Source organism: Motacilla alba, chromosome 5, assembly GCF_015832195.1.
Source record: "Motacilla alba alba isolate MOTALB_02 chromosome 5, Motacilla_alba_V1.0_pri, whole genome shotgun sequence".
In the NCBI taxonomy this organism is placed as follows: Eukaryota; Metazoa; Chordata; class Aves; order Passeriformes; family Motacillidae; genus Motacilla; species Motacilla alba.
In genome coordinates this window covers 56,033,581-56,054,332 of record NC_052020.1, presented here as the reverse complement: position 1 = coordinate 56,054,332, position 20,752 = coordinate 56,033,581, and the positions used below count along the sequence as shown (strand labels likewise).

Here is a 20,752-nt window from a genome sequence, read left to right as displayed (position 1 = left end):
CAGGCTGATTCCCAGTTCAGGGCTAACCAGGTTTCATTCCTGCAGGCAGACTTGCCTGTGACCCTGTGTGAGCTCAGCACACACCACGATGGAGCTGCTGGCACTGAACTCGGGGAGAGGCAGCTGGGCCATAGGTCTTGATGCCAGCACTTGGTCAGCTTGGCCCAAACGAGGCTGCCCATGAATTTGGTAGCAAAAACTCAGGTTTGTGCTCTGTGTACAGCACTACCATGCAAATGCAAGGGCCCAGCACTCCACTTGCTGCTCCTGCTGGGAGAGCACTGCTCAGCACGAGCACGTGTGGGCCCTGCCGGGCTCCCGGCTGTGTTGTGTTTTATCGTTCTGATTATCCTGTCCTTCCTCCAGCTGCATTTTAATTCTTTAGAATGACTTCATCCCTTGGCAAAGCACCAAGTGCTGTTTTGTCAAGACATCCTTTTTTTTTTTCATCCTAATTTTGACCACTCGGAAAAGTCACATTTTTAATGTCAGGAAACTAAGTTTTGAATTTCAGCGAAAGAGTGATATCATTTTTCATGAGAGGGTGAAAGCATTCCCACTTCTCAATCAGCTCAGTGGAGGCTAAAGCTGAGCTGTCTGCCATCTGTCTCCTCGCCAGTCTCTCTTCCACCACCATCACTTTTTAACAGGTCGGCCAATTTCAATCACATTTGAGAGCAGGGTAACTGTCTCAAAGGCAGTTATGCTGCTACAGATTTTGTCAGCTGGCAGAGGATCATTTCCAGAGAAGCAGAAAGGAGTGGGTTTGATGGCCAAGGGTCAGTGAGCTGGCCCATTGTGACAGCTCTAGCATGTGCTGCCTCTGGTCGAGCTGGGAGTGTCCAGGGGGACATGGTGGAATTTGGTTGGGGATGTGGGGAGAGTGTAGAGGGTAAAGAGCACAGATATGTAGGAAGATGAACTTCATTTTTTCTGCTCTTTCCCAGCTTGTTTCAGAAGGTTTTAAAAAAGTTTTTCTCAAATGTAAAAAGGTAAAAGAAAAAAGAAAAAAAAATTAAAATAACAACAAATTTTCTTGTACAACGATTTGGAAGATAGAGGTGAAAAATAGGGTTCTAGTACGGAAAGAACAGAAAGAGAAAGAGCTGTCTGCATTTTAGATGGAGGCAGGATTAGCCTCTGAAGGCATCTGGTCCCTCTGAGGCTGGCCAACCACTGGGAGGCTTGAACAGGGTCCAGAAACTGGAGCTACTCATCTTCATTTGCTGTGACAAGCCAATGGCTGGGAGAGCTTTTGAGGGTCTGTGTCTGAGTGGGCCGGGCCAAGGATAAAACCTAGCCCAGGATGCAGCTCCTCACATCTGAAACGTCTCAGGTACAAATGCAGAACATTTTGGGTGCACTTTATCTTTTGAAAACACCTTCTGCATGCTGTGTTTAGAAAGCAGCACCTGTGTAGGTATATGCAGCCTGGGAGGGCTGGTGCTTTTCTACACACATCTTTTGAATGTTTGGTGCTTGAATTCAAAAGGGCACATTAATTTAATTCATTTTTCTTTAACACTTGACTTGAGGAGACATAACTGCTTTAAAATGAAGGAGCCGATTTTTTTTTTTCCTAGTTCTGTGAGACAGTTAAAGTAAATGCAAATGTTCTGGGGTTTTATATTTCCAACTGCTCTAAACCGTTTAAAACCATGTATTTGTTATAGCAATGAATATGTCAGGCAATCCTGCTTTCAAAAAAGTGAAATAAAAGGAAAAAGCTGCTCTTTTATTGTCTGCCTGTCCAGGTTTTATCTTGTGCAGCGCACATTTAAAATCTTATTTTCTCAAATAATATCCCTGTCAATAGAGACTTTGGTCCCAGTTCATGGGTTTGTTTAATTTCTGCTGCACTAAAACACTGTGTGAGTCAGCTGGGCAGTGATTCCTGACCAGACATCCCTGGCAGAGGGGAAAACTCCTCTCAGACAAGGAGGGAGATGATTTTTCGAGCTTCCATGGCAGGAGGAAGGAGGTGGGATGGGGTGAGATGGAGCATCTTCTCTTCTTCCTGGTGGAGGTCCATTTGAGCCAGCAGAACAGTGCTGGTTTACACTGGCAGGGATCTGCTTCCCTGCACCTTCCGCCCCCTTGGAAAGTGGGCAAAGAAAAGCAGCTACACTTGGATTGTGGAAGAATTTCCTCAGGGCTGATCAGGGGATGGAAACACTTCTTGGATCCAGCAGAGGAAACACAGCTGACCTTTTGGCTGTATTACTATTGCCTGCTAGTAAGTCCTGCTTTTGTGCTGACAGGAGAGGGGAAGATGTGTCTTTGCACTAGAAATTGTCTTGAATGTTAAAAAAATGCAGTAAATTCCACAAAGATTGGAGTGAGTGATGCTGTCGTTCATTCAGCTCTTAGGCATGGAGTAGGTGCCTCTGTGTCTTCCTTTTCTATCTCTGCATACAGAAGGGATGTTACTGAATTAATTACAACATCTTTGTGAAGAGAAGAAGAATCACTCAAGTCCTCGATTCAGCAGTAGAGAAATGTCAGATTCACCTCACAGTAAATTTAAAATTACACCAACCTGAACTACTGCTACTGACAGCATAATAATAAGGCAGGTAATCAAAATCAATTAAATTCTAGTGCCTTCCTATTGTCCTAGAAAATTCAAATTTGAAATTAGTTGGAGTTTCATTTGACTTCTCAATAAAAGAAGCAGAGCTTCAGGGATAATTTGAAGTAAATATGTGGCCCTGAGTGATCTTTCCTCAAGCTGCAAAGACCAGGGGAGCCATGCGTGCCCATGGCTGTGCACACTGAGTACCAAATGCAGCCAGGGGATCCGAGTCAAGGGAATAACTGATCTGAGGCTGCTGCATTGACATGTGCTAGCTGAGTCTCAGGCTTGCCAAGACCCAGTTTGTTAAAATTTGGGTGAGATATTGATCCAGGTGGATGCCAAATGCTGTGTGCCTCCATTTCCACTGTCTAGGAGGGAGGAGGACAAAGCTTGGTGCAAAATTCTCTGCAGAACCTTCATGGAGCAACCAGAGGGAGGGGAACTCCATGTGTCCTTCCAGCAGTGACATGACCTGACAGAATATGCATTAGACATCTTATGGGTCACAGGGGAGCAGAGAATTGCCCAGGAGCTTCAAATGCTGTCAAAATGAACATGTTCTCATTGCACCTTGCCTAGTTTTTGGCACTGTCTGAGCCTTTGAGTCACCTTTAGTACCAGGATGGGAGATGGCAATAGTTGTTTTGGAAGTATTCAAGGTAAGGCTGGATGGTACTTTCAGCAACGTGGTGTAGTGGGAAGTGTCCCTGCCCATGGCAGGGGGTGGAACAAGATGATCTTTAAGGTCCCTTCCAACCCAAACCATTCTGAGATTCTCTGGGCTGGACTGACTGCTTGGATAGGGAGGCTGTGGCATGAACGTGAGTCTGTTCAGGAGCAGCAGTGTCCTCCATGGTAGTTGTGAGGAAATGGACACAGCTGGCAGGTGCAGGGGAAAATTTATTGTCTAGAGATGTTTCTTCTTGCAGAGAAGTCCTGATCAAAGGCCAGGCTTGGCGTTAGGGCAGATCTAAGCCAGTGCTGTACCAGTAACACCAGTGCAGCCATTGGCACCAATCTGGCTGTCCAGAAAAGCTCATCTTGTGCAACTCTTTTCCACTCTGGGAGTGAGCCACTTCTTCCAGGGAAGGTCCCTACACATAGGTGGTGTGTTTTAAAAAAAAACAACTTTTTTTTTTTTTTTTTAACTTTCCTATCTGCCAGTATTTACATACAGAGCTGGGCTTTCAGTAAAAGGGATTTCCCCTCTTTCTGCACACTGTATTATACAGATAAGATTTTACTGACTCTTTTTGATCTTTTTTGGGTCTTTCTGGGTGGACCCTTAGTTGTGAGGGTAGGCTGAGCCTGGTATCCCACCTATTGCCCTAAGGAGTGTGCTCAGCAGTAAAATCTGTCTGAGATGCAGGAGTTGTCCTACCCCACAGTGATCTGCTCCTTTATTTGAGAGAGGTCTGGGTTGTTTTACTGTGAAGCTTTTTTCCCCTAGAGCATTCCATTTTCTGGCCATGGGATCATGGATGTAAGTGCCAGGGTGGGACCCAGGGCACCATGGCAGAACATCCCAAAAGCTCAGGGGAAAAAGTGGGCCAGGATCTGATGGAGGGAAAAGAGAGAAGCATAAATCGGGAGGGAAGAGGAACATGACCCCATAAGAGAGCAGTAGAGCTCGGCTCTCTGCCAGCAGGACCGAATTGGACTCCTCTCCCTCCAACCCTTCCAGGCACTGGGTTGTATTTCTCCTGTCTTTCCCTATAGCGAGCAGAGCTCTCTCTCTCTCCCTCTCAGTGCTGCAACGAGCGCTGGGCACCTCCGCGGCTGCCGGCCCGCTCCGCGCATCCTTCAGCCCGCCCTGACGGGAGGTTTCATGGTCTCCCTTGCCCGCCCCTTCCCCGGGCTGCTCCCCCCTCCCGGTTCTGGCGTTTCACGTCCCCATCCTCTGCAGCTCCTCACCGCCCGTCCAGCTCTGAGCCGCGGCACCCGCTCCATCCTCCGGCTCACCCCCCAGCCTGGCACGGCACGGCCCGGCGCGGAGCATCCCGGTGGCGGGACCTGCTCCTCCCTCCTCCCCTCTTCCTCCTCCCTCCCTCCCCGCGGCCTCGAGTCGCGCCAGTGATGGAGAGAGCGTCACCGTCTCCTAGCAGCGCTCCTAGCAACGCTCCTAGCAACCGGGCAACATCTGCTCCCGCTGGACCAATCCGCGCGGGGAACATCTGGGCACCCACCTCCGCGGGCTGCGGCCGGGAGGTGATGCGCTCCTCAGTGGCTGCAGGGACCCGCAGGAGCTGCCACCGCCGCCGCCACCAGCAGCACCGCCGCCACCTCCTCCAGGAGCAGCGAGGCAAGGACGGAGCAGCCCTCCCGCTGGAGCCGGGGCTCGCTGGGTGAGTGCCACTGAGCCGGCGGTGGCTGCGGGCAGCGAGCCGTGCTTGCCGTGTCAGCGAGGTGGCGTGGGGCTTTGCTGGTGGGATGTGCTCCAAAGGGTTTCGCAGGTGGCTGTTGGCGTGTGGAGTAAGTTTCTGCGTTTGTTGGGGAGCTCTCGTGGCTTTGCTGCAGCGCGGGAGAGGGAAGAGCTGAGAGGGAGGCTCCGCGCGTCCCGCAGTGCCACGGGCAGAGGTGCTGCTGCTCTGCCGGACTCTACAAAAGGTCATTTCCATCAGAGTCCTCTTTTCACGGTCAGAGCTGAACTCTGAAAAGTAACCATAGCTGCTCTTTCCATCGCCTGTTAATGCTGTCATCCTCTGGGATGACACAACTGTCTAAATATAGTTGTCTTATAGCTGCGAGACACGAGTACGCACACATACCAGCTCTCTTTTCCTTTCTCTCTTGCGGGATTTAGACATGTCTAATTTTGTTCATGTACTCAAAAGGTCTGAGTGTCTCTGGCACACACGTGTAAAAGTGCAGAGTTTAGGTATACACATGTATCTGTGATGGTTTTCCCCCATGAGAGTGGGAGATGTTCTTACTACAGCGTGCCAAATACTTCACCCGGAAGGCAAGGCATCAGCCTGGAAAATGTATATCAGGCAAACTCTGAAACGTGCACCCTGTTAAACAGAAATGGGAATCTGGCTTTCCCCAGACCTGTACTGCTCTGCAGGCAGTGTGAGTGTGTATGATAGAAATTTAATGCTGCTACTCAAAATAATGGCATGGTTTTAATAGTAGCCCTTTAGCTTTCCTCTGAGGTTGACAAGAATTAATGGAGAAAATAATGTGCCATTTTAAGAGGTGATTGAGGCAGAATTAATGTTCTAGCTCCAGAAACATCCGGATATCTAGAGGAGCAAGCTGTATTTTTGCAGCATTTGCTCTGAGTGGATTATAGCTACACCATTGAGAGACTGAAATGTTTGGGGTTTTTTTTTTCTTAATGTTTTATCTGCTTTCCTAATGTGTGAAAGGGACTCCAGAAAGCAAGGTCAAAGTTAGAGAATTGGGTGTAACATCAGAACTCTTATTTATCCCTGCTACTAAGCCCTGTGGGGATGCTGAAATAGCACTTTGTCCTCTTGTGGTCCAGCTGCTCGCCGTGTTTGTCCTGATTTTGCCACCTGAGCCATGTGTGTTTCTCCTTGATCCACCACGGCAGGTGACCGTTCAGCAGTGCCGTGCTGCCAGAAATGCTCGCTGAGCCCGTGCGAGGGGGAAATCTTACCAGAACTGCTGAGATTACCCCAGAACGACCCTTTGCAGGCTGACTCCGCATCCTCAGGTAACTAACGAGTTTGCAAAACTTCAGCTGGTTGGGCGGAGTGAGGGAATTTACTGGGATTAATGTCGAAAGGGGGTGAACCTGGAATTATTATTTTGTTCTGTTGGGGGAAGCAGTGGGACTCTGAGGAGGGAGACAGGGATAGTCACTCAGCCATTAAGTCTCATGCCTTCATGCCCTCACGAGAGCCATTCAGATGCTGGTGCCTTGTACTCATGTATGCCCAGGGAGAACCTGCAATTAGGGAGGTCTGCAGGGCAATCAGCAAACTAAAAGGCGGTTTTAAAGTGCAAAGCCAGCACACAAGAGTGCGGCTGGGGGTCCCCACCTCCCCGAGAGGCAATGAAAGGGGGCTTGCTCTGGCTGATAAGGCTCGATATGCTAGAAGGGCTGCCATCGATTGGCAGCCGCGTGAAATCCCGGGGCTGGCATGTGTTTTCGATCCACATGTTCATCTGCCTCTGGTCTGGCAGCTTTGCATTATCAGTTGGGAATCCCACAGTGGGACCAGCTGCTTGTGCTGCCCTAGGAGGGGAGAAAAGCAGCAGCAGAGCATGTGAAACCAGGAGCACGTTTCAGCTGAGCACCCCCTAATTGCGAGTGCTCTGAAGGTTGAGACGGGGGAGTTTATCACCGCGGTTTGACAGCCGTCGCAAGGACATGATGATACGTCCTGCCATGTCAAAGTCACGTCTCCCGCTGATAAGAAAGGCCAGTTTCCGTGTGCTCAGAAGCCTCAGGTTTTTGTGTTTGAGCACGCAAGGGATGCTCAGCGAAGGTCTCCGTCTCAGGCAGCTGTAGCTCGCGTATTGATCGCTCTCCTTTAGGCTGCGATAGGAACCCTGCAGGGCAGCGGCACATTTGAGTCACCGCCTCGGTGCGCAGCTTGGCGGGGCTGGCTCGGCCAGCCGGCTCTGTGCTCACCCCCTGCAGATGTCTGCATCAACAACCAAATCGTATCGATTCGGACGAGACCTTTCTCTGCAGCTCTGAGCAGGCAGGGAGGAATTCTCTTCCCGAGGAAAGGTAGGGGAGGCGCAGGAGCAGGCAGGTGAGGGGATGCTCCCAAGGGCTCAGGGAACAAGTTCTGTGACGGGGCTGCTGCGCAGAGCCGGGGCTTGCAGATCCCTCTCTGTTGTTTGCGATGCCAAAGCACAAGCTCGGGTGTTTTTTTCCTGGATGTTCAATCATTTTTTAAACTCCGTCTTAGCTCCTGTCTCGGCTAGGCTGCAGCCCCGTGGAAATCGCCTGGCATTAATTCATGCCGAGGAGGGGCTGCTGTCACTGGGGCGATGCAGGAGCGCAGGTGAAGTGACTTTGCTGCAATTTGCAGTTCAAATGGGAAGTTGCCATGATATAAATCTATTTCCAATCCAATTTAGATAAGACAGCCCTCTGTCCAAACATGCCTAATAACTCTGCGAGTGCCCCACCACAGAGCCCCATAATTATTCCCGGAGAAACAAACAGGAACAGACACATTGTGCTCTGTTGAAAGTACAATTAAAACCCTTGCGAAGCTGATTCTGAGAGCTCCCAGCCTGAGACTGAGGCGTCTATTCCCCCACTGCCGCGCGTGGGATTTCTATTCCGAACTTGCATTAGCGCTAATGGCAGCTCCAGCCGCCGTGCCCCGATGTGCTGCGCATTCCGAGCAGGCAAGCACCGGCGGGATGCAAACACCGGGCAGCGGGAGCTGCCGAGCCCCCCAGCACCGCCCGCCGGAGCAAATGCACCGAGCCCTTGGGGAGCAGCGGAGGGCTTGCGGCTGAGCGCTGCCGGGATGCTGAGAGCGCTTTCCCGACGCTCATCCAGGCTGGAAGGACAAACCTCAGGCTCAGGACTCAGCGCTGTGCTGGTTGGTCCCCCTGGGGAGGTTTGGCCCCGTGCCTTGACTTGTGGTGTAGCGCTGGAAAAAACGTAATGTGATTAAGATGTATCTGTCTCTGAGCTTGAGTGAGGCAGAGGCAGTGACTCATAGCACCTTGCCGGAGCTGTCAAAACACTTGGCTCGCGAGAATAGCCTTCTACACAAAAAGCACTGATTCAATATGTTTATATTTAAACAAAACACGAAGGGTCTGATTCACTGCGGCAGTACTACAGCCTCGGGTGGCTGTAACCCCAGCCAAGCAGCTCCCAGGCACGCACAGAGCCACGGAGAGCTGACTTCCAATAAGGGGTAGAGAAAGGCTTGGTCCTTGAGAGCCTCCTGCACGGAGAGGGGTCCCTCGAGGGTTTTGGCATCGCTGCTGGTTGGAGGGCACAGAGCAAGGGCACAGTTTGTGCTCTCGTTCCCCTGAACCTGCAGACAGATGTGTGGGCACCAGCAGCAGCCACAAAAGATGACGGTGATGAAATGAGCGGTGGTGGGATGGCAGCTGCACTGATCACAAGAACAGACCCTGAACTTCTCTCGAGCAGCCCTGGGATGGGATTTGAGTGCCTCCAGCTCCCTGTCATGCCCTGCAGGTGTGCAGGCAGCAGCCCTTCTCTCCCAGAGAGCTGAGCCACTTGTGACAGCCCCCGGGAGCTGCTGAGCTGGGAATGTGGGTGCTCCAAGCTCTGCAGATTTGGAGCTGCTGGGATTTGCTGACAGATGGTGTGGTGTTGAGCAGCTTGGGGCAACTTTGCTCCTCGAATGTAGTCTTTAATTTAAAACTGGGAACATATTTCAAGCCAAACTTACAGCCTAGAGATGCTCTTGGTGTTTGCTTGGTCATTGTTTCTCTTCCTTGCTCCTAAACTAAGTTGTGGTTGTTGGGGTGAGGGGATCGTGACAACTTTGCTGCTTTAGCTGATGTAAGGAATTGAAATTCAGCCAACCAAGGGTAAGTCCCAGGCTGGTGCTGAACATAACCCCAGAAAGGGGATGCCAGCTGGGTGCTCAATGAACCCACTGCCGGGATGGTCATGTGTGTCCCTCAGCAAAATACAATTTTTCTGTCTGCTCCTGCCAGCCAGCACCAGCCTTCAGCCCGTGGCATGTGCAAAACCACAGCCCTCCTTCCCTCCCAGCCACAGGCTGCCAGTGCTCCTTCCCTTGTCCTGGTTCCCTGATGTCTCCTGCACAAGAGAGACAGGGGATGTGCTCAGGGGATGCTCAATTTCAGTCATCCTCCATCTCTGGGGCAGGGAGAGGAATTCCCATGTCCTGGAGCAGCAAGAGAGTTTTGCATGGAGCTGGGGGAGCTGCAGAACTGATCTGAGATGCTCTGCATGCTGTGGTTGTCTGTGCTGCACTCAGGATGATTTTCTCTGCTTCCTCAGAAACACAGGCAGTGATAAGGCTGTGCTTCCAGCCTTTTCCCTGAAAAGCACTAGGGAGCATGTTTTAGCATTTAGAGGTTTGGTTTGAGGGAAGGGATCTACCTGTGTGCTGGTTTTGGCTCCTTTCCCAGCCCTGACAGCCTGGGTGGCTATGGGAATGTCACTTCATCTGTCTCTACCTTTGTCTTCCTCAGAGCAATGTGAGGAAAACTATAATGTTCTCCCATCCCGTGGCACTGGGAGACAAATGCATTTGTTTTTGTGCTCAGATAACACAGCACAGTGGGGTTTCCACCTGGGAGAACACGATATCAGAGTAATTAAATATCCAGGCTGCCCAGGCTCTGGTGTAACTCAAATATTGGAATGAAACCTGCAAGCAGAGAAGGTTGCTGCACATGAATTTAAACCTGTGTTTGCAGCTACTCAATGCCAGTGGAGTGGTGAAGACCACAGCCCTGCCCTTGAGAGCTGAGGTTGGTGCTGGGAGCATGTCTGATCTGTGTGATGGTCCAGGGCAGCTAGAACCTTGGCAACCTTGGCAATGCTGTCCCTCTGTAAGAGCAATAGTCCCTCTCCTGGAGAAATGCTGCTCTGAAGTGCATTCCATGTCCTGATGGGTCCCAGAGCAGGGCTGAGGAGCTTTGACTCCAAATGGGGTGTTACTCCACCAGCCAGTTTACTGCACAGACCTGCAGAATCCTTCATGAAAAACCTCCATCCTCACAGACTTAAAATTTCGTGAGAAAATGCAAGAATCCTCTCGCTGAAGGGGTTTCTTCTTCAGCACCTTCTTGTGGGTTTTTGATGTAGAAGAAGGAAGGGAGGACACATTGCTCCTTCCTGCCAGAGAAGAAGAGATGCTGTCAGTGCCTGGAATGGCTGTGTGGGTATCTCATCACCCCCAGCAGCAGCTCAGGCTCAAGGAGCCCCTCATGCCCCATGGAAGGATCCTTCCAGCGACATGAGGTCTGTGTTCTGGCTGTGCAATACATTATTGCTTTTCTGTTCTGTCAGGGAAACAAATCCTTTATTTTTTCAGAAAACTAAGTTTCAAATGTTCCCATAAGGAGATCCTAATCTGGGGAAGAAAATATTTTCCATAGGACCTGACTTTGAGTTATTCTATGAAGTGTCTCTTCATAGATACTTTCTTCTCCTGGATTGCCTTTAGACATCAGTATAATAAAGTTTTGATTAAAAAAAATATTTAAAACTACATTTAAAAGCAAATATCAGAAATTTCTTATAAAAAGGAGGGTTTGGGAGGAGATTGTGCTTCCCAGAAATGCACAGGGCCCCTCATGTTTTCTGGTGAATGAATAGCCAAGCAAAGCCCAGTCCTGGCTCTCTCAGGGACCCAGGCTCAGTACCACTGGAATTATGGACCTCATTGAGATGCTGAATTAGCACCATGTCACCTTTCCAGGGAGACGAGCAAGCTCAGATGAGGCAGCCAGGCCTGGCTGCAGGGGCCCAGAGTGCCCTGGTCCTCTGCAGGGCTCAGCTCTGGAGGAACAGACCTCCCCTGGGCTCTTGCCACAGGAAAAAAGCCCAATTATTCCTTTTCTTATCCCAAATGTTGAGCCTCCATCCTCTGTGCCCTGAAAAACTGAAGCCACCTGGAGAACAAACCATCTCCATCACCCTCCCACTGAACTGGGGCTCTCCTGCTCTTCTGAGACAACACTACCACCTAGTGAATGCACTCTGCAGTGCTTTTCCAGGGAAGCCACGGAGCTCCGAGCGTGATGCGTGGAAATCAAAACCCAATCCTCGGCCCACGCAGACCACAGCAGGGCACAGGGTCGCCTGTCCTGCTCACAGGTGGCCCCATCCTGGTCCCTCCTGGCGTGCACGGTGACATTCCCATCTCGGGCATCTCCTGCCCGCTCTGTGGGGCTGTGGCTGGCCCTGACACCCACTCAGCTGTAGGACCAGGAGACCCTGCCTGTGCCCGGTGCTGTGGTGGTCACCCCAGAGAGGCGAGAAGGGCTGGCTGGGCTGGCAAGACTCAGGGTGGCTGTTTCAGAGACAGCTTCACATTTGCCAGCCTCTCAACTGTTTTTCCGGTGGTTTGAGGGCTGCAGGCTGAGGCTGAGTGTTGACCCCCTCCGGATCCCTCCTCGCCCTGCACACCTCAGACTATGATGCTGCAGCCACCCTGGCCATTACTAACTTTATTTCTCCTCTCTTGTGCAGAGCTGATCTGATCGGGGCCTACCAAAGACATTAACGACGTCGAAAGTAGCTTACTTTAAGAGAAAATATGCAGAAGAAGAACATTTACATCAAGATTACCATGAGTATTGTCCAAAAGTGAGTATCTCCCTCGCTCCAGACCCCACCCTCCCCCTAGTTTCATTCCTTGATGCTAAAGACCCATCCATTTACTCCCCAGCACCTGATACTCCCAGAGGACCGGACTTGTATCCTAAAACTGTCTCTCCAGAAACTCCGCTTCCTGGACGACCCCGAGGCCTATCTCCGTAGGTCTGTATTAATTAACAATCTGTTGAGGAAGATCCACCTAGAGACAGAGAGGGAGAGCTATGAATACTTTAAGGAGGCTCCGTGCTATAGGACTGCCTACTCTGATGCACGAAAACGGCTGAAGCTGATGGTGCAGGAGTGCTGTTCCCAGTCGCTCTATTATGAAGAGCTGCACTCGTATCGCATCGTGCCTTACTCTGCAGAGAGCGCCGTCTACGGGATGGGCTACACGGGCAGCCACCTGGAGCAAAATTCTCAGTTGCTTATTTATAAAATGAATTAAAGTAGCTGTTAGACCCACTGATGTTTGTTTCTGAATGCTTGGACTGCTTGTTGAGGCGTTGAGATGAGGCACTAATTGCAGATGTGTTTGCCATGGGAGGCACAGGGAGCTGAGTGGAAGGCGCTTTGGATAATGCTCTGCAGCCCCCGCTGTTAACCCCCGGTGTGAAGCACCTTGCTGTGCACACAGAGAGGTGCAATACAGAGGTTCTAAACCTGCAGAGACTGCGTGCAAGGCGGTTTGTAGAAACAAAGCTGCACTTAAAGTTACCTGTGTGTAGATACGGATGCTCCAAATCACTTTTGCAGTTAAATTACGCCATCCCCGGTGCAAGGGGAGCCCCCGAAGCAGTGGAGTAGACTAACAGTGAGGAGTAAAACACAAGTTATCTGCTGTAAAGGTATAGACAGAAAGTTTCTTTGGGAATTGCTTTGACCATGAAGGAGTCAGTGCCGAAGGAGTCAGTGCCAAAGGAATCAGTCTTTAGTTTAGGATTTTCAGAGACTGAACTCGCTTGCTGCTTACAGACGCTCTGTACTGAGATTTGCAAGGGTTTGTGGGTTGGTTTTTTTAAGAAGTAATTGCATTCACTTTTTACTTATATTATCTCTTTAGCTGGTATCTACTTTGCTATTTTAATACAAACCAGAATGACTCACAGGAAAATTGTTTCTTCAGCCCGTCATCAGTGTTCCCTTAACTTCATTTGCCTCTTTCCCTAGCTGTTTCCCTGAATACTTCTTTGCATGCTAATTTGCTGTTTGGCCCGAGGTTCACACTGGTGCTAGGGAATAGACAGCAATTTCTTTTTATGTGGACTATAAAAGGCAGAAAAACAATGATAACTCTCATAGATAGAGAATGAATGTATCTGACAGATGATGGTAAGACCTCAGAGGCTCTCCTGATAAAACTGCTCAGCATTAGTAATAATGTTTCAGGTTAAGTGAAATGTCTAATTTCAATCCAGGAATTAACTTTAAAATATGTAAATATATATATTTCACAAGCTATGGCATGTGGGATGTTCAGCAAGTGGAATGACTACAAGTGGAAAGTTTCACAGCTGCCAAAGCTACGTCATGAAAATACCAAAGAGTAACATTAGGGAAAAGATGATGCTCCAGAAATGGGGTCAGAAGCAGAGATTGCACTATAATCTAGGGAATGTGATTAATGAGCCTGTAAATTAGCTGTCAGGGACCTGCATCCCAGAACTGCTGAACAAATACACAAGATGGTTCAAAGCCTATGAAAGTCCTACAGATCTGTTGGCTGTGCCTCGCTGGCTATCACCACTTTAAAGCTTTAAAACAAAGTAAATAATAGTGCACACTCAGCTGGAGGCAGAGATATATATATATATATACACACACACACACATATATATACACACACACATATATATATACATATATATCGAAGAACCAAATTTTTTATTTGTTTTGAAAGGCTTTGCTCTCGCAGATGTGGCTGATGCTGTTTCTGAAGCATTATATAGTGTGAACAAACACTGTGGCTTGCCAGGAATGTGCTTTTTGTGTCAGATTCCTCTGGTCACCCTGCTCAGAGCACCCTGGTCATGTGTGTCACACATATCCTCACAGCTCCCAGGCACACGTTAGTGCTGGAGAACAGGCAGAAAGGCAAAAGCAGAAAGGTGTGAAGAACAAAGTTAACTCTGGTATCAGTAGTTAGAAGTCAGTACAGGCTTAGGAGACAGAAGGAAGCAGTAAAATCCAGATTTTTTTTTTAAATTAAAAAAAAATAATGTCAGCAGTGTAATTCAAAACAAGGATAACCTGCAAACTGGAGAATATAAACATCTCAGATACTGTAGGAAGGCTGAAAAAACAGGGCAGTGCTGTTTGGGAGGTGCTGCTAGTCATAATGAATGTTCAGATCTCTGTTTTTGCTTTGAGACAAGTCATACTTACTTATCTCCTAGAAAAGGGTGTTTTTCAATCCTCAGCCAGTGCAGTTCAGCCTCAGAGCTTCCTGGCTGTGCATGGTTTGATTCCTGCTGTCCCTGGGCTTGCACCAGCCCAAAATCATGCAGCTGGTCCAGCTGCATGATTTGAGAAATGGTTTCAATGTGGTTCGGGAAATTTCCAGTGGAAAGGGGGCGTGCCCACTTCAACAGGGGGCTGGGAGAGCCCGGGCTGCTGATCAGGTGTGTAGGACAGCCCCAGTATGACCAGTAAGAGCTGGCAGAGAAGCCCATTTGCTGTTGTCAGAGGTGCCATTATCCCCCCGGAGCTCTCTGGCCTCCGCGGCACCGGGAACGCCTCGTGCCACCCCGGGGCTGGGGGAATGGTGAAGGAAAATTGCTCCTGTCTTCTGAGTTTTCAAACCATGTAATTTTCCACTCTGAAGTGGTTTGATTTATGCTTTTTTTTTTCTCTTCGTGTCCATTTTCACTTGATTTCATAACAATCTAGCATGTACAGGAAATGCTTAAATGCTTCTTTTCTCTCGCCAACTGACTTTTTATATTCGTAGGATGGTTCTGGCTTGAATAAACAAATCTTTTAACTTAAAATTAGAAACCTTTCAATGAAATGAAAAAAAGCTCAGTAGGATCAAAGTCTTTAACCTCACCTGAACAAAAACCATTGGCCCTGTCAGATTCACTTTTGAGGAGGTTCTTTGCCTGCTGAAAGGGGCAGATGCTTTCTTGCCTATTGAAAGCTTCTCTGTGAAGGTGTTGTGATAACTGAACAGATATAACAGACAAAAATCTGCATCAGGTCACAAAACTCCTTGGGCTACCTGGGAAAGAGGACAATAATTTACTCATGTTTTTCTCATGCGCTGTTTTCTTGAAGAAAACACATTGTCTCTTTTTTTTTTAATTTTCACTTGCTCCTGGAGCTGTTGAAATGGATTATTCTTTTCTAGAGAACAATTTGAGTTTTTTATGGTTGCATTTTAGATATGGGATTGAATCAAAGGTTCACTATTCTATATGCTTTAAGTCTGCTTCAGTTTTTACTGCCTTCTTCTTTGCCCAGTGCTATTTGTGCTGCTGAAAAGTGGGTCTGAAAATTTTGATTTGAATGCTTAAAAATAGTTTCTGGGGTGATAAAGAAGTACAAATGTGCAATAACATGGCACGTGACTCCCAAAATATTTGACACCTTTTGAATGATATATTGATTTTAACATTTAGTTGCCAAGTTACTGGGTACCAGCATTTTAATACAGCTACATACAGCGATTTTTCTTTTTTGGGTTTGCAGCTACAGTTCAGCTCTTCTGGCTTCTGATGTGAGAATCGTCTGTAGGTGGTCAACTTTCAGTGAGATAGATTTTTTTATATATATATATGTGTGTTCTATTATGACTGCATTAGGAACTCCTACATATGGGCTATGTTTGCACTGGATGTAAAGAAAGTCCTTGCTTCCCTTTGACTCAGTTGCCTTGGAGATGGAATGTTCATCAGAGAGAATATAGATGAGCTGGGTAACAAGGACAGACTTGGTGAGGAGAGCTGATCATTTTGAAAATGACTGGCTCAGGACATTTCACTTTCACCTGGGAACAGCAGCACACTTGGCTGTAATTAGTGTTTCTATGAGTTGAGTTTTCTTTGTGCTGCTTTTCTGGCTGGACATGGGTAGGGTCCACAGTGTGGGTGTGGATGGGGTCTGGTGCAGAACCCCAACACTGAGTTTGAACAGCCTGCCCTAGTGCAGGTGTCCCCACCCTTGCCAGGAGGGTTGGAACCAGAAGGTCTGTAAGGTCTCCCAACTCAAACCATTCCATGATTCCATGATTCTGTGACATTAGGGCCCTGACCCTGTAAACGCTTGGGTTATCACCCGATTTCCTCGCTCAGAGCCTGTTGCTGGAGCCTGAGAGGCTCCTCGTGTGCTTGATGCTCAGCATGTGCATGAGCTTGTGCGGGCTGGGGCTGCCAGATCCCCCTCAATCGCCGCGTTATCGGTGACGGTCACCCCCGAGCTGCTGCTTCAGCTCTCCAACACATCTCTCTTGCACTGCAAATATTGAACTTCTGTTTTCCAATGAATGTGTTGAGTATATGGACTATTGTGCCTTAAAGTCCCATCCTCGTACGAGCCTTTGTAAATGTTCTGTAAATCCGCAAACCGTCTATGGCTGGTATCTCTGTGCACTCTCTCCGGATCTCATTTGGTACTTGGCAGGACCTTGGGAAACCCACCCCTGACCTCAGTTTGCCATGAACACAGAGGGGCTTTGCCAATTCCCTCTTTTCTTTTTTTTCAGATGTTTTCCTCTCTGGCATTCATGAAATTCTGTTTGGTTTCTGCCACAGCTGGGCTCTGGGCCACCTGCAGCACCAGGAGCCCCTCGCAGGAACTCAGAAAGTTGTAAAAAAGTTGTCTCCAGATTTTAAGCACCACTTGTGGAATGCTCCCAGGGGGGAATCACAGCTGCATATAGCAACTGTGGCAGGTGTTGTCAAGTATATCATCATATATTTGACATGATTGACAAAGCAGAGAAGGGAACACCTATTTCTATTGAAATGCATGAGCCTGCATTATGTTAAATACATGGTGATTATGCACCAAATAATTGGAATAATACCTACTGGTTCTGTAACAAAAAAAAAAAGGTTTTTAATGTTTAAAATTACCTGGGACCTGACTGAAGGTTTTTATGAAATTGTTTTCTAAAGTGAATAGTAGAAAAAATGTATATGTATTTTAAATATACGTATGATGTGCATGTTATTAATAAAGATCTATTTCTATTGAACCAGATGGACTCTTGTTGATTGTATGTTTACAAGTTGACATGTAACGTTTCTAAAGAAAAGTTTCTAACTCCATTAACCCCCCTAAAAAACTTATAACCATAGATTCTTTGAAGGACTTGGATCAGAGAGTGAACGTGGGGTAACTCCTCTGTCATTCACTTGTCCTGCCCTGATCCCATTGTTTGCATCCAAACTTGCCTCTGGACTTGCAAGACCCCTCTTCTTTTCCTTTTTCATGTATTTTATTTCAAAATCTGCAAGGAACAGTTTTCCTAATGATGTTCTGCAGGGCATGTTCCAGATGCTGCCAAAGGGTCAAAGTTAAAATAGTTAGCTTCTGAAGCCTTTCAGAAAAATGAGATTTTTTTAACTAAAAATCCTGATTTTGATAGAAAGTTCACCTTCTTCCTTACCCTCAGGAATTTTCTTTAACATTCTTTTCTTGAAGAAGCTGAAGTGAAACACTGAACATATCAAAGAGATACTGAAAAGGAGAAATATTTACAAAGGATGGGCTTTCCCCTGTGGGTAGGAGCCTCTTGAGGCAGTCACGAGGAAACATCTTCTAGGGCCAGGTGCTTCAGCTCCCATGTCCAGCCAGGACTTGGGTACCACCTGGGCTGCAGGTCCAAGTTTTGTAATGACAGAACATCCCAACCAGGTGCCACAGGCACAGCAGCACACCAGTCACTTCCTCTGAAGCTGTTGCATCAGGAGAAAACAGCTGGATGCTTCAACGTGAGGACAGCTCTGAAACCATTGATCCTGAGCCCCCTACATGCCTCATGTGAATGTGATGTTGCCAGGATTAGCAGCCACCCCTCAAATCCTGGGGTGTTCCTTATCAGACACAGTCCTTTACCTCTCTCTGAACCACTCTTCTTTTTAACCAAAATCAATACCTAGACCTGGGCCTGCGGATGTGCATGACTTAGAGGAATGGGCTTGCTGCATGTCTGCAGTTTGAACCTGCTTTTGTGTGAATGACCAAGGCTCTCTGGCATAGAGAAATATATTCAAATGCACAAAATTCCTCCTGGATGTAGGCACACAGTTTGTGGTGATTGGGAGTGGGGCTGTGGCAGAGCCTCATCCCCAGTGGGTGCAGCTGTGAGAAGCAGGTGAGCAGCAGTGACAGCAATGAGCCATGGAGTGCCCAGGGGCACTGAGCAACCACCAAAGGGAACAGAGGGCACACAGGTGCAGTGCATGAACATGGGGGGATAAAAGGTTGGGCTAAAGACCAGGAAGGGCAGCTGCTTGAAGCCTTCTGAAGTGATGTGGTGCTGTTCTGTATGGGTTGAAGCTTTCTGAAATTGTATGGGGATACTCTGTGTATTGTGGCCATCTCAGCTGTGACACCTGGCCACCTTGGCAGGAGCTGCCACCTCTGAGGATTTACCACACAGGTAAGGTGTGCTGGGGCTTCTTTGGCCCAGTTGTGTGGAAAACTGCCTGTGTGGAAACAAAAGGCATTGGAGCAGCTTCCCACCTCCCAGAACAGAGGTACTGGGTTGTCCAACACAGGCAAACACTTTCCTGCTATGGATCTTTTCAGGGTTGTGTGGATCATCCTGCCACAAAGCAAATTCAGCTGCAGACTTAGGGTGGGGTCCTCTATGCCAGTTCCTCTGCTGCTTAAGAAGCTGATGAAAATACCATGGCCAGACCACTGTGGGCCTGCTCTGCACTCAGCTGTATTTTCTTTTCAGTTCTTTCCAGCCACTTTGAATTGAAGTAGCTGCTGGGCTGCCCTACCCTGGCACTGCCAGCCCAGATCCATGGAGCAGCTGGCACAGGATGCAGGGAACCCAGCTGGGAGCTGTAACTCATCATTACATCCCACCCTGGGTGCATTTCAGGGCTTAATTAATTCAGGCCCCAAGATAAGCAGTGCTGATGGCCAAACCAGGTGATGCTTTGAGCTCCTGGCTGCAGAGTGCTTGAGCTGAGCCCTGCAGCCTCCCAGCTCTCCTAGTTCAGTGCCGGGCTCTGCTCTGCCTTGCTGCTCACAGGCTGATGTGCCACTGATGGGAATTGTCCCCAGTTAGGCTGAGTGGTGCCAAATTGTAGCTCTTACTAGTTGAAGGAGACTTTTTTGTGTGTGTGAGTGCGACATAAACTGCTCAGTGGAAATCAATGCCAATTTGCTGCAAGGAGGTTTGTGTGTAACATCTGCTGGCAGGGGAGAGGAGGGTGGCTGGAAAGGACAAGGTCTTTCTTCCTGTAGAGTGCCAGAATCCCCTGTTCATAGTGGGGAAGCTGTAATTGCTCTCCTGTGTTTGAGGCTCAGGGCCATGCAGACATTTCAGGTGTGCTGAGACCATCCCATTACGGGGTTCCCTGGGTTCTGTGCCAGCTGCTCCATGAATCTGGGCTGGCAGTGCCAGGGTAGGGCAGCCCAGCACAGTCTGGGCATCTGACAAGCCCACAGCCCTTGCTGGGATGTTGGGGGGAGCCACAGGAGTTTTGGGCTCATCAATCCCACACACAGAAAGCATTCCAAAAGGCTGGATGCACCGTGCTCCAGGCAGACAGGGTCTCTCCCAGAGCTCTGGTGAAGGCAGGGGTGGCATCTCAATGTGGTATTATCCAGGGAAACACTGGGATTTTTCACCAAATGGAATTGCAGGGTGGGACTCTGTGAATGCACCCAGTGTGATGGTGCCATAAGGTCCTGCACTGTGTTAGCAGGCATTAATGCAGGTCCTGCATGGCCAGGTGTAGAGTGTGATATCCCACCTTTTGGTAAAGGAATCAGAGTGCTGTTCCTGATGATCCCAATGAGATGGGTCACTGGTTTACAGCATTAGTGTAAATAGCTTTATTTCTGCAAAATTTTGTGTCTAAGGCCCATGGGCATGTCAGTACCCTTTAGGAGCACAGGTCTCTCTGCAGATAGCTGTGGTGAAAACAGGTCTGCCCTGGAGGAGAGCCAGAGATTGTCTGGCTGCTGCTCAGACAGGAGGCTTGCAGAATGCAGAGGCTGGTTTAGGAGTGCCTGAATTAGGACAAAAACCTGGGCAGGAAGTTCTCAATTCCCAAAAGTCTTGCACTTGCTACCAAGGAGTTCTTCTCCTAGGCTTGTTTCACCGGGCAGTTTGTGTTCTGGGAGAAGAGTCAGAGTGAAGCCACGACCAGGGGCTGATGGACTGGCTCAGAGGTGTCTGCTCTGGTTGGTTCCACGTGGGATAAAAAAATCAGTGATGGGAGACTTGTCATGAGGCTGGAAAAGCCCCCGTGGGTCTTGCATTTGCAGTTCTCAAGGCTGGGATCACCTGGAAAGTGAGGGCAAGCTGCAGATAGCACAGGGCTATAGTAAATCGAATGCTGGTACCCTGGGGACTGAGCCTGCCCCCCAGGACACCTTGTCCCTTCCTCCCCGGGCAGGTCGCTGCTCCCCCAGCGGTGCAGGGCAGGTTTTGTGCCTGAAGATGGCACTGCTACATTAGAGGATTGCTAGGATTGCTGGAAAATTGCTGTCGTGGAGCTGCGTGGAAAGCAGGCGAGCAGAGCAGCTGAGGGGAGCTCAGGTGAGGGTGCACTGGTGGGTCCTGGCTGGGTCGGTGCTCAAAGAACCCTGTTGCCCACCCCCAAAACAAGGGCTGTCTCTGTACCTCTTTGCAGCATCATCCTGAGCTTTTCCTTAGCTTTTGGCCTGAGAGTGTCCAAATCTTGCTAGTTTACACCAAACTC

The 20,752-nt window shown here is 48.8% G+C and overlaps 1 long non-coding RNA gene across 1 annotated transcript; it reads left to right on the top strand.

The window, feature by feature from the left end:
* The first annotated feature begins 4,527 nt into the window (after positions 1–4,527).
* Positions 4,528–17,058, top strand: LOC119702020. Its single transcript, XR_005257223.1, has 4 exons — positions 4,528–4,923; positions 6,138–6,260; positions 11,733–11,849; positions 11,932–17,058. It is a non-coding gene; the product is annotated as an uncharacterized LOC119702020 (long non-coding RNA).
* Positions 17,059–20,752: the final 3,694 nt, after the last annotated feature.